Here is a 16,294-nt window from a genome sequence, read left to right on the forward strand (position 1 = left end):
CTGGGCTGGCGGCCACTGAAGATCACGGTCTGGACCCATCAACTCATTAGGTGTCTGAAACCTTACAAGCTTGTAATTCCATCACTTCAGTTTAATTAGCTAGAATATATCAATAGCTGTACTGTCCATTAGCCACATGTGGCTAAATAGAGTAAAATTAAATTAAAACTTGACTTCCTCAAACTATTCCAGGTGCCACACTGGACAGCACAGGTACATTCTGGAAAGTTCTGTAGAGCAGCACTGACCTGTGAGGGAACCTTGCCCTCACCCACTCTTTTGCTCCTTTGAGAGTTCAGCTCACGGAGAAGAGGCAGGATAAACGCTTGCTTCTCTCCCTCTATTTACCAATTTTCAAAATGAGCTGGTTCCCTAACACCCTCCAAAGGGGACCAGTGAGTCTCTTCCTTTTGTTTGAACACCAACAGGCATGGACCCGTGGATCTGTAGCACATCTGATGCTCCAACTCGGGGACCTGTTCTGATTCCCACGCACCTGTCCCACCCTCAGGCAGGGGGACACTGACACAACCCTCTTACTATCTATAGGATCAGGACACTCGCAGATGTAGATTTAGGAATTAAAACATTTTAACATAGTGCTTTGGTTTTACGTTTGCATTTTTCTTTGGTGATGAAAATTGTGGTTCTTAAAGACATTATGTGTTCTCTCCTCCTACACAGCAGGCCCCCCTCACCCCGCGTTTTGTTTTCCCAGGTTTCAGCTGACCGTGGGGAAGCATATGCTCCTCGTACAGGCACCTGCCTCCCGCTGGGTCCCAGTGCCCGTGTCAGCCACCTCACTCCTCATCACACAGGCGTGTGCTCAGGCCACAGCATCGCCACAGGGGTAAGGGAAGGGCAATGCGGCATCTTGAGAGACAGAGATGACATTCACGTACCTTAACTTCTCTTGCACTGTTATTGTTCTTAACCTCTTACTGTGCCTAATTCATAAATTAAACTTTATCACAGGGATGTAGATAAGGAAAAAAATGTATTCAGGGTTCAGTACTATTCTCAGTTTCAGGCATCCACTGGGAGTCCTGCAACGTGCTTCCCATTGATAAGGTGGGACATTACTGTGAGACTATGGCATTGTAACCTAAAATCAAAAATACAATTCCTAAAAACTGTTAAAGATCTTAAAAAAAAAATTTGGCCTTAATGGCACATCTCACTAAAACCTTTACATACAAACTACTGTGTTTAGTACTAAGTCCTGTGAGAGAGTAAGTCACATACCTGAGTCTCAGCTGACAAGCAAGTGAACCTAGATTCATTTACTTCATTTTGCTTTGGTTTCTAGAGATTGCTTCCACCCACCCAGCATCTGACATACTTTTGTGTTATAATTATTAAAACACACGGTGCTCTCGGAAAGGAAACCCAGAGTCATCTCCTGGCAACCCTGTCCCCTCCCATCCCTCCCCCTGGAGGTGACTGTGTGGTTCTTTTATGTTTTATACTTCTGTGAGTAAAAATAAAATATAGCAAATATACATACGTCCATGCCCCCACCCTGTCCACTTTTCTTAGATGAGTGAGTGCACTACAACTCTTTACCTCAGTTGGTTTTTTCCACTTGTCATTTCCCGTCACCGAGACACAACAGACACCCCTCCTTCCTTCACGCAGGGGCATGGCTCCACACCACCAACAGCTCCACCCGAGTCCCCACTGACAACCATCTAAGTCATTCCCCAGTTTCGCTAGTTCACATTCTTGTGATGAACAGTCTCATCACAACCCTCACGTTTGACAGTGTATCTCTGGGGTACATTTCCAGAAGAGGAACTGCTGGAGCAGAGGGTAAGCAAATCCCCCTCAGAGTTGTTGAGAACTCTCAAAAGCAGCACATGGCGATGCCTGATTCCCACCAACAGAATGGTGTCCACCTCTGGAGACAACAGGTCAGAGATGTCGTGAGGAAGCTCCAACAAACATTATTCATAGTAGCAGAAAGACTGAGTATCTTCACGCCTTGGTTAAGGGCCATCTGCATCCACTTTCTCTGTGAACTGTTTTTCTGTAAGTCACACCCATTGTTAATCCTTAACACCCGACATATAAGGCTGGTTTCTTGGGGCGTGAGCAGTGTGTACCTGCCAAATGAACAAGACCCCTGACAGACAAAATTCAAGGGCAGAATTAGCCCCAGCAGGCAGTCTGACCCAGGGTGTGCATGCCAGCAAGCACGTGTGATGTGGGGTGTTGTGTGGGGGCCGTGTGCGCACCTCAGTGCCCACCAGGAGCCAGCCCTCCTCTTTCCCTGCTCTTCTTCTGTGCCCGCTGGGTTCTGGGTGGCAGGAAGGCGGAGAACCCAGCAGACCACAGGCCATGGTTCAACTGAAGGAGGGTGTGGACGTCTGCTAACCAGAGAAAACATAAAATCATTTGATTTGCTGAGCTGACATACCCATACACAACATAGAGTACACACACACTGACATTTGTAAATCTTTAAAAAATAACTGCTCAAGGGTGTTGCCTGTTTGACCTTGACCATCATATGCCATGACTACTCACAGACTGTCCTTCCCAATCAAGCCCCTTCGTGCATAGGATGGGAAGAGGCGGGACCCAGAGGAACACCTGGGATGGCATCTGGAAGCTCCCTGCCAAACCCCCACGCTGACTGTAATGCTATGGCTGTGCCTCCCCTGCTGGCCCTGTGACAGGAAAGGAGGTTTCACTCATTTGTTCATTCATTCATTCATTCATTAAGTAAATACTTACTGCTCTGACCATGTACTGCTTAGTCAACAAATGACTGGGCAAAGGTGAGGGCACCCAGCCCAGGACCTCGGAGAAGCCTAAACTAGACCCCCTAGCTTCAGACAATGTCCTGGGCTAGAGGACGAGTCAGCCACTCATCCCACTGGGCTGAAGGTGACATTTTCCAGATGTACAGTCCCATGATTTTTAAATGCTAATGTCTAAAGAAAAGACTGTTGACAGCCAAGTGCCAGGCCCACCCTCCTCCTGGCTGCCCCACTGCGTGCTGCCCCTAGCACCAAGGATCAAACACCATCAACAGCAGCAATCCTCAACTAGCTCTGGGAAACCGGTACAGACTTTGAGTCCTTGTCTCCAAAGAGCTCTGGAGGCCTTGGGCAGTGCTGGGACGTAAATGATATAGCTGATATGACAACAGTCTGGTAGCTCCTTAAGAAGTTAAGTGCAGAGCTACCACATGACCCAGCAATTCCACTTACAGGAATACGCAGAGGAACTTTAAACACATCCACACACATCTGTGTACACACATGTTCACAGCAGCACTACGTACAACTGCAGAAAGGTAAAAACATCCTCAAATCATCCAGATGATAGAATTAACAAAATACATGGTCTATCCATGTGGTGGAATATTACTCAGCCATAAAAAATGGATGAAGTCCTGATACACAGTACAATGTGGGTGAACCTTAAAAACATTATGGTGAGTGAGAGGCCAAACACACAAGGTCACACGCTGTTTCATTCTATTGATATGAAATGTCCAGAACAGGCCGATACATAGACAAAAAGCAGATTATTGATTGCGAGGGCTGGGGAAGACGATGGGCAGTCACTGCTATAGTTCTGGAACTAGATAGAAGTGATAGTTGCACAATTCTTGAACATTAAAAAAAATCACTGAATTGTATACTATGAATAGGTGAACTGTGATATGCAAATTATATCTCAATGTAAAAAAGAATTTTTAAAGCACCAGTAAAGTTTGTGTTTGCTAAGAGAACATTCTGGAAATGTTTCCCTAATATGAGGATTACTTGACCGTGCCCCTATTTTCTTGCTATATGCAGATAAAAGCTGAAACCTCACAAAACCGAGCCCCCACCTTCTCATGCACTTGCCTAGCGGCTGTGGCACTGTTAGAAGGGTAAACACCCCTCAGCAAGTCACCGGCTGGCCAGCCTCTAACAAAGCAGCTGACTGACCCAGGAGGCCTCCAAGCTGCCTTCAAGTTCTACGATGACTCTCAGTTCTACATTCTTCCTCACGTAGGCAGCCCTGACCCAAAACAGAGCTAGCTGGGCCCTGATGGTATCCAACAAAATCCCACCCAGGTGTCAGGCTCTGTCCTGCTGGGTCCTGATGCCCTTAACAGTCTCTGCTTGGGAGCCCCAAGCACAGTCAGGGGAGGGGACCTTGGCATGGATTTTCCCCACAGGCACAGGGCCAAGTAAGAGCGACCAGCCTGCAGCACCAGTGGAGGCCCAGCTGGTTAAGGAAAAAATTATACTCGTTTTGGTCAGCATTAAGAAACCACAAAAAAAGCCAGAGGACAAAGGCCACCTGGACAGGATTATCCTCTGCCCATGATTCTCCCAAAGGGCGGCTCATCCTATTTAGGCCTGAGCTTTTTAAGTAAGTGACCCCAGAGACAGGAAGAGTGAGCAAACGGCCTCCCTGGAGGCAGTGGGCAGGGCCTGAGAGGCCCTGTAGAGAGAGACGGCCCAGCACAAAATCCTGGAGGGGCCTGTCCCTGTCTAGCACATCTAGGAGGTGGCCACCAACTTCTGAAGCAGCTCAGTTTCAAATGTCCAAGGAGCTAAACGAGCCCTTCTGGGCCGGCCAGGGCCTTCATTCCACAGAGAAGAGGCCCCGAGCACTCACCTGGCTTCTGGGCACGGGATGCTGGTCCTACCAGCTGACCATGGCAGCAGCTGCGTCAAACAGTAGTTTGTGTAAATGTGCTGGCCAACCTAAAGTGGAGGATAAAGAAACACTGAGTTTCCAAGGGAAGTTTCTGGAACATACCAGCAATTTTAAATGTCTCTGACCCCTGAAGTAGGATAGCAAAATCTTAATATTTCAGCCAGAGCTCTGCCCGTGCTACCTACCACAGAGGAGCAAACTGAGAAATAAATCTCCACCAGTCTCTGACCTATGACCCAATCCAGGGCTAACCAAGGAACACCAGCATCCCAGACACCATCTTTAGCAATAGGCATAGAACATGAGATGGTACACAGCCACATGCCAACACACCAAATACACACAAGTGGATCATGGTTTTCATTATAATAGTAATGCCTTTAACAGCAGAAACAGTAATAACTAGAATTTCACAGGTGCTCAGCAGTGAGTTCTACACACTGTGCTAAAACTCAGTACTGCCCTGACTCCCCAGGACAAACTTATGGGTAGGATACACAACTATCCCCATTTTACAGATAAGGGAACCTGAAGTTCCAAATATTCAGGAACTTGCCTAGGGTCACCCAGGTCTCCCTTTCCAGACATGACCTCTTTGCTGCCCCCCACTTCTGTGCTCCCTGACACAGACCCCAGGGAAACCACCCCACCGTACCAAGCAGGGCAGGGTTTGCCCTCAAGAAGTTGAGGGCGCAATGTGCCTGGGGGACAGGCAGACCTCACCTCCCAGAAGGAGGCAGCTTCACCTCCACAGGGCTTACACCACCTGGGAGGAAGGGGCTGCCAGTCCTACAGACAGGAAAAGTAAGGCTCGAGAATGTTCCGAACTCTCCCAAGGCCACAGAGACAGAGTGGCCGCGAGACTTCCCCTTCCTTTGTGAGTCAGGCATCCAGGGCCCCTTCCAGGCTCAGAGGCTGCACCCGGCAAAGCGGCGGGGTCCAGGGTTCCCGGGCTGCGCTGTCAGTTGTAGCTCGCCGAATATTCTCAGCATTACCCGTGTTGTCATTCTTTGCGCCCACATGACTACCAGGAGCTCACTCTGACATGAAATCTTTATTTTTAAACTGGGTTCACAGCAATTCACAGCTCATGGATGGCAAGAAACACTCCCAGAGGGGAACTTGCAAAATAAGCAAATACAGTGAACTCCATGGGAAGACGTTTGGGCACCAAGGAGCACCTGGCATTCTCTCCACTGGCGCCCAGCAAGCTGTGGCCATCACAAGGGCTAGCTCCTTTCTGGCCCCACTCAGGCTGGGAAACACAGTGGACACCATTATTCTAGTTCTTTCATACCTCCTGAGCCCTGGCCTTTCTCTCTGACACAGAAGGGGGAAAGCTTCAGGAACAGGGGCCCCGGGCTTTCAGAGCACCTGCTCCCTTCAGGATCAGGATGCAAAAGGCAGCAGCACTTCTATATGTGATTTTTCAATGGATTTTTGAAAATCCATTTACAACAGCATAAATGTGAAATACTTAAGGATAACCTTGATTTTATTTCTAAATGTGCACAACCTATACACTGAAGTTGCAATAAGACATCACTGAGAGAAATAACAGGCATGCTTTGTCCACGGGTCAGACAGTTCTTCCCCAAATTGATCCATAGATTCAAAGCAATCCCAATAACTAAGTCCCAGCATGCCTTTTTGTAGGAAAAACAATCTGACTCTACAATTTACATGGAAATGCAAAGGATCTAGAATCATGAAAACACTGAAAAAGAGGAACAAATTTGGAAGGCTTACCCTATACCTGATTTCGAGACTTCCCCTAAAGCTACAGTGACTAAGACAGTTTGATGTGAGTGTACAGACAAGAGATGGAAGAGAATACACCCTTGCACATGCAGATAACTGATTTTCTACAAAGATCCAAGTATCCTACTTTGTTAGACAACATTTCCCTGAGGAGTTAACCCTGCAAGGAACAAGGTCATCTTCGCAATGTTACCAAAACACACACAGGGCATAACGGGGTAGAACGCAATGTGCAAGAAGTTTTAAGGGAAATGCAGGCTTTCATGCTCCACCGTGGCTTTCCCATGTTAGCTCGTGGCAAATCCAGTCTTCCTGCTGCTCAGATTAAAATCTTGGGTTACCCTCTTGATGGGACTACCACTCCCCAATCCCATCAGGAAATCCTGGTAATTCTGCCATCAAACACATCTGGTTTCCATCCCCTGCTCATTATCTCCACTGCCCACATCATCCTCCCAGCTAGGACAGAGTCCTGTTAACTGCACCCCTGCTATCATTCTTCAGTCAGAAATGCTCTGGCGGCCCCAGGTCTGCTTAGAGCAAAGCCCTGTCCTTTCCTGGTCCCGGCACCCCACCCAGTGCCCTGTCCCAGACATGCTGGCCTACTGGCTGTGTCTCCAACACACAAAGGGGTCTTTTTATGTTTTAAACAAAATCCCAGATACGTTATCATTTTAGCAATCAATTCTTCAATTGGCACCCCAAATTGAAAATGACCTTTGGAAGCCTAACTACAATCCTGTAAGTACTCCACAGTAAGCCCTAAATGTCAAACAGCCAGTCCACATCAGCTTCATACAATTCCTCAGAAACGTCTGTGCTGCAGTGGTTGCTAGAGCGTTTGTGCTAGCTGCCCCCTCTGCCTCCGTCACTCCCCCACCCCAACCTCTGTGTCCCCCACCCCACAAGGCCCTCTTCAAATGTCTCCCTCACCCTGCTCCCTCTTTCCCACGGCCCTGGCCCCTTCACACACTCCACACAACACAGCTACTTTGTCTATAGACTTTCTCACCCAAAAAGAACATAAATGCCACAAGGACTAGGGGCAACAAATGCTGGCGAGGATGCGGAGAAAGGGGAACCCTCCTACACTGCTGGTAGGAATGTAAGCTAGTTCAACCATTGTGGAAAGCAGTATAGAGGTTCCTCAAAAACCTCAAAATAGAAATACCATTTGACCAGGAATTCCACTCCTAGGAATTTACCCTAAGAATGCAGCAGCCCAGTTTGAAAGAGACATATGCACCCCATGTTTATTGCAGCCCTATTTACAATAGCCAAGAAATGGAAGCAACGTAAGTGTCCATCAGTAGATGAATGGATAAAGAAGATGTGGTACATATACACAATGGAATATTATTCAGCCATAAGAAGAAAATAAATCCTACCATTTGCAACAACATGGATGGAGCTAGAGGGTATTATGCTCAGTGAAATAAGCCAGGTGGAGAAAGACAAGTACCAAATGATTTCACTCATATGTGGAGTATAAGAACAAAGAAAAACTGAAGGAACAAAACAGCAGCAGAATCACAGAACCCAAGAATGGACTAACAGGTACCAAAGGGAAAGGGACTGGGGAGGATGGGTGGGAAGGGAGGGACAAGGGGCATTACAATTAGTACACATAACATGGGGGGCGCACAGGGAAGGCAGTACAGCACAGAGAAGACAAGTAGTGACTCTATAGCATCTTACTACACTGATGGACAGTGACTGTAATGGGGTATGTGGGGGGGACTTGATAATGGGGGGACTCTAGTAACTACAATGTTGCTCATGTGATGGTGTATTAATGATACCAAAATTAAAAATAAAAAGAATGTCAAAAAAAAAAAAGAGTCCTAAGCCCTTAAGAGTTCCTCCTCTCTGAGGTTGCCTGCACTCCCCTTTCTTTGAGTGTGCACTTTTTATTTAAGGCAAGAAGACTTCTCACTGCTTAAATTATTGCATCTCGTCTCTGCACTCTTCCAGGGGTGCCTCTGTTACCTCACTATCTCATTTGGCTTTCTATACCTAAGCACAAGTCTTCAATCTCTCTGTCCTACTTCAGACAAGTAAGCAAGGGCTACTGAGACTTCTGCTGATTTGGGCCTGCAAGTTCCCACATCCTGGGTGATCCTGACAGGACTGCAGCTGTGCTATCCTGCTCTTTAGTAGCCTGCCTGAAAATCTCCTTTGCCTTTGGGAAGTTTTCAGAACATAATCTCAGTCTATCCAATGCTCTGCGGCTCCCCCAAATCCTAGGGTGGTAGGGGCTTAGTTCCCACACCATGCAGATTTAAGCAGACACTGGACTCCAGGTGACCTCAGGAATTGGCAAGGGATTCACCCCATGCCAAGCAGGAGTTCAATGAGCTTCCCTTTTGTCTCCCTCCCGGCCTCTGACCCACAGACAAGGGAGGAGACGCGATGAGACATCGAAGACCTGAAAGGACCAGCCAGGGGACTCAAGGCAGAACAGCGCAAGAGTAATGCTGAGAAGGCACTCCTCATATTTATTGAGCAAATGAACCCAAACATCCAAAGAATTCTGAGCAGGGGGTTCAACACAAGATCAACACACAATCATTATCTGACCCTGAGTGCAGCCCTAGGGCCTGCCGCTCCTCAAGGACACCGACACCATGTGAGGGCGGTCACAATAGAATTCTGTGGGGGGGACTTATAAGACAACCATTAACCAACTCTAAACTTAATCCTCCGCAGTCTCCAGTTTCCTGGGGCACCACTTCTTACAAGGTATTGAAACAATAGCAAGCGCAATTAGGTCACAGAAACTGTTTTGGTCTTGTTTGTTCTGTTCCTGATCACTTTTCAGGAATTACATGAAAAATAATCAAGTCATATATAATTGTACATTTGATTTCTATATTAATCGCACACCTTTCCTCCCTCTGCTCTTCCTTGCTCTCTGCTCCCTGAAGGCAGCTGCCATTCCCCACGAGTCTCACTTTAATGAATTCCTTCCTTACCTACACTCATCCAACCTTCTCAAGATGTCTTTCTCACTCAGAGTCAAGAATGCTCCGCCATCCAGGTTGAGGTTTCCCCTAGTGCTTCACCTGGTGTGCAGGGAGAAACCTCCTGAGATGCAGCTGCCCAGCAATAGAAGAATGACTCTTTCCCAGGTAACTGTCCTCAGGTAAGTGGTCCAAGTTGTGCAGAGCAGCTCTTCTCTGTTTGACCTCTTAAGCCCCAGCTTCATTCCATTTCCTCGCTCTGCTATTCATATCCATTTCCTAGAGCTGCAGTACAAAGTGCCATAAAGTGGCTGGTTTAAAACATTAGAAATTTACAGTCTCACAGTTCTGGTGACCAAGAGTCTGAAATCAACATGTGGGCCATGCAACCTTTGAAGGCTCTAAGGGGGATCCTTCCTTGTCTCTTCCAGTTTCTGGTTACCCTAGGTGTTCTTTGGCTTGTGACAATATCACTTCAATCTCTGCCTACATCTTCACAGGACCATCATCCATGTGTCTTTCTCTATATTGTCCTCTTCCTACGAGGACACTAGTCATACAGGATTAGAGCTCCCCTTCATGACCTCATCTTAACTTGATAACTGCAAAGACATTACTTCCAAATAAGGTCACTGCTGAGATGTTTTTAGTCACAACACTTTTGACACCAAACGTGTGGATGTTTTCCATACCGACAATCCATTTTCCAACTCTCTGGACACCAACTGGGTGTCCAGTGATTCAGTTCAATTCTGACACTAACTGCCTAGAGTTCAAGTCAGACCCCACAGGTTAAGGACTCAGTATAAGACTGTTCCCAACTTCAGAGGCCAATCACAAGTTCCGAGCATCCCATACTTCTAATGGTTTATAAATTAGGGGTCCCCATGATCCCCTTCTTGGGTTCCATAATTTGCCAGAACAGCTCACATAACTCACAGAGAGTAGTTCAGTTACTGTTACTATATCCTTTGTTATAAAGGATACAGATGAAAAGATACATGGGTTGAAACTGGAAAAGGTCCCGATGGCAGGAGCTTCTGTTCCGTGGAGTTAGGGTGTGCCACCCCCCTGGCATGTTCACCAACCAAGAAGCTCTCTCTAACTCCAGGGGCAAAATATTTTCCCAGCCCAGTGCAAAATACCTTTGAAACTGAAATCAGTCAAAAGGAGAAACAAAGTGGGAGAAACCCGTTTATTGCTTACAAGCAGTTGTCCACTTCTGCTCGCCTGGTCTTTCACAACCTGGCTGCAAAAAGGGGCCTCACCCAACGTCTCTGGTCCAGATATGCCCTGCTCCCCCTTGTAATTACCTATTGATATGGAGATGGACTAGTTCTCTCCATCCCTTGGAAACACCTATTGATATGGAGATGCACTAAGGCCGGGCAAGAGATTCTGGAAATATGACAATTTTACCCGCACTCCCCAAACCTCATAATTTGGGAAGGGGTTATGGAGGTTTCATTATGTGAGCATAATTTATTAAATCATTGGCTAATCGTTGGTGATTGACTCAATCTCCATCCTCTCCCCTTCCCCAGAGATCAAGAAGTTGGAGGTGAAATTTCCAACCTTTTAATCATGGCTCGGTCTTTCTGGAGACCAGACCCCATTCTGAGGCTATCTACTGCCCCCATAGCACACGAAAGACCCTCATCACTCTGGAGATTCCAGGGTCTTAGAGGCTCTTGTGTTAGGAACCAGGGATTAAGGCCAAATATTATAACTAAAGATGCTCCTATCATCCTTATCACTCAGGAAATTATGAGCATTTTAGGATCTTTGTGCCAGGAACCAGAAACAAAGACCAAATATACATATATATATATATATATATATATATATATATATATGTATTTTTTATTGTATCCCAGTTTCACATTCACAGTCACAGGTACAGGGGATTAGGACATCAACATATCTTTTTTTTAAATTTTTATAAAGGTATTATTGATATACACTCTTAAGATCAACATACCTTTTTGAGGGTACCACGCAACTCATAACATCCATCACCTAGGACACTGTCCCCACTGCAGTGCTGATGCTGGGTTGGAGGAATATCCATATTCCAGCTCCAGGAAAGGGAGAAAGAGCAGAGGGGAGCCCTACACCTGATGTCCTAAGGCCCACCACACCCAGCACGCCCCGCCTGGTCCCTGCTCGCCTCGCATTGGGGAGATGGCTTCTCTGGCTATACCTCTGCCGTGCAGGCTGAGGAAGGTGGCCTCTTGCTAGTCACCAGGTAAGTGGTAAGAACACTACTGTTACGGAAACAAAAGAAAACACATTTTGGAAGACAACTGCCATCTTTGCCACACAAAAGGCGATAATTGAAAAAATTCAAACTTGCATATCACTTTTTTAAAACGTTCTTTTTTGATACAACTTTGAATTTTCAGAATTGCAGACAGTAACTCCCATTTACCCTTCACTCAGCTTCCCCTAATACTAGGATCTTATTTAATGATGGCACATTTGTCAAAACTAAGAAATTAACACTGGTACAATACTAATAACTGAACTATAGACTTTTATCAATACCACTACTTTTTCCACTAATATCATTTTTTCTGGTTCAGGAACCCTCATTGCAATTAATCATCACATCTCTTTAATCTCTTCCCATCTATGCCAGTTACTTGGTCTCTCCTTACCTCTCATGAGCCTAGCACTGTGTAAGAGTACTGGTCCCATAGTTTGTAGAATGTTCCTCAAGTTGGTTTGAGCAAGAAGATGGAATCAATCTGGGTTCCTGGAAGACCTAATGGAGTAGAGAAAAAGAAGGAATATCCAATCCTATGAGACCTTCTTTGCACCATGTTTAATTTTACTCAAAGACTTGGGTCCACACAAAGTCTGTGGCATGAATGAAATGGAACGACATACTATGAAAACTTGATATAAACATTCCATAAAGCCCAAAGTCACGTGACTGGTTACTATAAAATCATTACGTGCGGGAAGGTGGCTGACACATACAGGAATTTCATGCAAGCAGAAAAAGACACCCACACTAATAGATAAATCAGAACGTGCAGTGTTCTTCAACTTGGGGAACACAGCCTAGACTGGATTTCGGCCCCATTACATCCTCAGGCACACCCTGCACAGATATACACAGTGGCTTACATCTAAGGACAAAACAACGCAGGGGAGGGGATCTTGTATCCAAACAAATCCGATATCATATGAATTATTTTCAGTGCACTGAGGAAGTTTTCTATTTAAAGAAATCCTGCTGTGAACTTCTTTGTAGAGAATGATGCTTTCCTTATGAAATTAGTCACCAGTGAGTCATTTCTACAAAATTCAGATTCGTGATTTGGGCTAAACAAGGTCTGGCCGGAAAAGTGAGATAAATTATAGATGCCGTTAATAAATTACAGAATCCTCAAAAGCAAAATAGGAAAAGAAAAAAACCTGACACGTGTACGTGAGCCGGACTGACACGGGGAGACCAGACCCCACGTCACCTAATCGTGAATCTCCACACGCACCTGATCGTGGCCGGGATCCGCCCGCCCAGGGTTGTCATTTAATTAACTGTACATGCTCCCGGGGACAGGAAATCAGCTGCTGCCCAACTGTGAAAGAACAAGGGACAACAAAGAACAACTTCGAGAAGCTGTCCCGAGTTGAGGCAAAAAAACCAACACGGAACAAATAAGGTTGGGGGCCGCGCTCTCGCCTCGCCCCGCCCCGGTTGCCATCACAACCACGCTGGCGTCAGGGCCGCTCCTGGTGCGCGCAACCAGCCTCCCATAAACCCCCGCGCGCCCGGGACAGCTGCGAGTAGCAGATGCCCGAGCTCCACGCTTGTACCCGGGTTTCCCCCGAGAGACTTGCGGAGCCGAAGAGCGAAATTGGAGAGGCCCAGGAGGGACGCGAAACTCGTCTGGGCGCTCCCTTGGTGTTAAGCGCCTTTTGGGGAGCTTTAGAGAAGATTCCGCGTCTTGCAGGCCAGCCCGTTCCTTCAAAGCTGTATGACCTGATGTAGTTCTGTGGAGCCCACCCCCACCTCCCAACCTCAGTTTTCCCATTTGCACAGTTTCTATCCTAGAGGCTGAAGAAGATTCAGGAAACTAGGAACAGTGTGAGCTTCCTGGGGAGCACTCGGGAGGACTGAGTGGTGGGAGCCGGTGGGGTGAAGGGTCCCCTTCAGCAGCCTGAGGAGGCGGGTATTCGTATGGTCCCCGAGAAGGACACTGAGGCCCAGAAAAGGAAAGTGACCCCCCCCAAGGTGCTGGGCTAGTGCCTAGCCAGGTAGGAGGGGAAAATGCGCACCCCTGGGGAATCTGGGGGTAGAGTTGTTACAGTAGGTAGAGAGCCAGAAATGAGCAGGGAAGGAGAGGGGGACTTTGGCTGTTGGTTACTGTTCTCCCAGGACATGGGGCGTAAGAATATAGATTATAGGTCAAAATTGGCTGGTTCCCACATAATGGAGAAATTGATCCTGACTTCACCTCAAAATCCATTATATGCTCATAACATACTAAAAAAATCGCACCCCTTGGTGCCCTGACAGTTTTGAGGGGGGCCATGTAAAGACAAAAAGAGGGCGGCACCCTATTTCCCTGAAATCCCCTCCCTCTTCGGAGAAAACCCCACCTATCTGGGTGAATATTCCACCCCCTCCCTGCCTTAAACGCCAGCTGTAAGGCCGTCCAGCGCGAACGCACACTGCTGCTCATCTCAGGAGCCCACGCACTCCCTCCTCCAGGGTGTATTTTGCTTTACTAAACTACTTCAGCTGCTCACTTCTCCAACGCTCAGCGCCAGCGCTCAGCCAGTGACTGTGTCCTTTTGCTTTTTAAACTACTCTTTGCTTGTACCTGCTCGACCTGCTAGTGAATTCTTTCTCGGTCAGAGTCAAGAACCCTCTGCCAGTCGAGGTCTCACCTAGCGCACAGGGAGATTGCCCCAGATTGGATTTCCCGACAACGGAGTAAGCCTGTTTGCATTGGCAGGGTGGGGAGAAGTGAGAACAAGAAACAGCCCATTATGCCCCAGACACCATCCAGACTATAAACCGGATGGGCAAAAAGTGTTGGATTTAGGAGCCCAAAAAAAGCTTACTTTTTGAAATAATACCTTTGCTGGCAGATTCTTCAACCCACTTGGCATCTCTCCTGTGATCAAGACAGCCCACCAGCTTCCAGTCTGAGCTCCCATTTTGGGGAGTTTCTCAACATCTGCACTACTGGTACTCGGGACCCAGATCATTCTTTGCGGGTGTTAAGCTGTTTAAGTTAAGATCTTTATGTCTAGTGACATAGCCAGCTCCACTCCCTAGGTGCCATGAACACTGTCACGATGCCACAACCAAAAACGTCTCCAGACATTGCCAAATGTCCTCTGGGTGGAGCAATGTGGCCCCAGCGGAGAACCGCCGACCACAGCCAAAAAGTGAAAGACAGATAAATGTCAGTTCTCACTATATAGGTTTTAAATTCTTTAACCATTGGTCAATGCCCCAACGTATGTACAATATTAATTCTATCCCTGTGGAGATTCTTAAAACAGATTTCTGGAAACTGGTTGGCCTGATGGTATTATATGAAACAACAGATGATTGTCGCAGACAGTTCAACTGAGTCAAACAGGCATTGATCAAGGATCAGGAGTCCTGGGTTGTGTCCCCAGTTCTGCATTCGAAGTACTATGGCCTTGTCACTTAACCTGTCTGGACTCGTTTTTCCTTCTTTCAAATGAAGATGGTGAGATGATTTCTATGGACCTGGAGATGCTCAGGTTCTGACACCATCCCTCCCCCTGGCCCCTTGAAGTTATTAAAGCTGCCCAGCTTCAGAGGGGTGCCCCCTTCATTTCACCTCCAAATAAATGTCCTTCGTGACTTCACGCAACCTGGTCTCTTAAACACATCTTTCAGAGTCCGTTCCTCCAGGCTGTTGTTACTACTCAGACAAACTCACTATTATTCCTGATTCTAACAAGTAAATTAGATGGGAGGGGCGGAAAATGGCGGTGTGAGTAGAGCAGCGGAAATCTCCTCCCAAAACCACATATATCTATGAAAATATAACAAAGACAACCCTTCCTAGAATAAAGACCAGAGGACACAGGACAATATCCAGACCACAACCGCACCTGAGAAAACCCAGCGCCTCGCGAAGGGGGTAAGATACAAGCCCCGGCCCCGCGGGAGCCGAGCGCCCATCCCCCCAGCTCCTGGCGGGAGAAGAATAGGCAGAGCGGAGGGAGACGGAACACAGGACTGCCAAACACCCAGCTCCAGCCATCCGGGCCAGAGTGCAGACACAGTACGTGCCCAGGGGGCCCTGGATGCTAGGGAAACAGGGCAGCAAGAACAGCGAGCGGGCACCGGAGGCCGGGTGCCGGAGGACATAAGAAAAGCGCGCGACCATTTTTTTTTTTTTGTTTTGTTTTGGCGAGCGCTTTTTGGAAGTCTTAAAGGGATAGGGCCCCCAATACTAGGGAAACAGGGCAGCAAGACCGGTGAGCAGATGCTTGAGGCTGGCGCCGGAGAATAAAGAAAAACGAGCGGCCACTTTTTTTTTTTTTTTAATTTAAAAAAAAAAAATTTTTTTTTTAATTTAAATTTTCTTTTTTTGTGGTCATTGTTTTGTTTTGGCGGGTGCTTTTTGGAAGTCTTAAAGGGGCAGGGTGGGACACTTAATACAGAGGTAGGGAATCCGGGGATCTCTGGGCACCCTAACCCCTGGGCTGCAGGGAGCAGGGAGGCCCCTTACGGAGATAAATAGCCTCCAGGATGCTCCCCCTCCAACACGACTCCACCACTTTGGAGCAGCTGCCCAAGCCAGGCCACACCCACAGCAACAGCGGAGATAAACTCCATAGCAGCTGGCAGGAAGCAGAAACCCTGTTTGCGCGCAGCTGCCCAGCACAAGCCACTA

At 47.3% G+C, this 16,294-nt stretch overlaps 1 long non-coding RNA gene across 1 annotated transcript in view; it reads right to left on the reverse strand.

Moving 5' to 3' along the window:
* LOC118909330 (uncharacterized) overlaps positions 1 to 13,065 on the reverse strand; it is a 41,558-nt gene extending 28,493 nt beyond the window's left edge. The window contains exons 1-3 of the long non-coding RNA XR_008993126.1: positions 12,896 to 13,065; positions 12,053 to 12,159; positions 4,627 to 4,715 (exon numbers count right to left, since the gene is read on the reverse strand). This is a non-coding gene — a long non-coding RNA (uncharacterized LOC118909330). The remainder of the gene's footprint in view (positions 1 to 4,626; positions 4,716 to 12,052; positions 12,160 to 12,895) is intronic.
* Between the last annotated feature and the right edge of the window lie 3,229 nt (positions 13,066 to 16,294).

Source organism: Manis pentadactyla, chromosome 12 (genome assembly GCF_030020395.1).
Source record: "Manis pentadactyla isolate mManPen7 chromosome 12, mManPen7.hap1, whole genome shotgun sequence".
Taxonomy (NCBI): Eukaryota; Metazoa; Chordata; class Mammalia; order Pholidota; family Manidae; genus Manis; species Manis pentadactyla.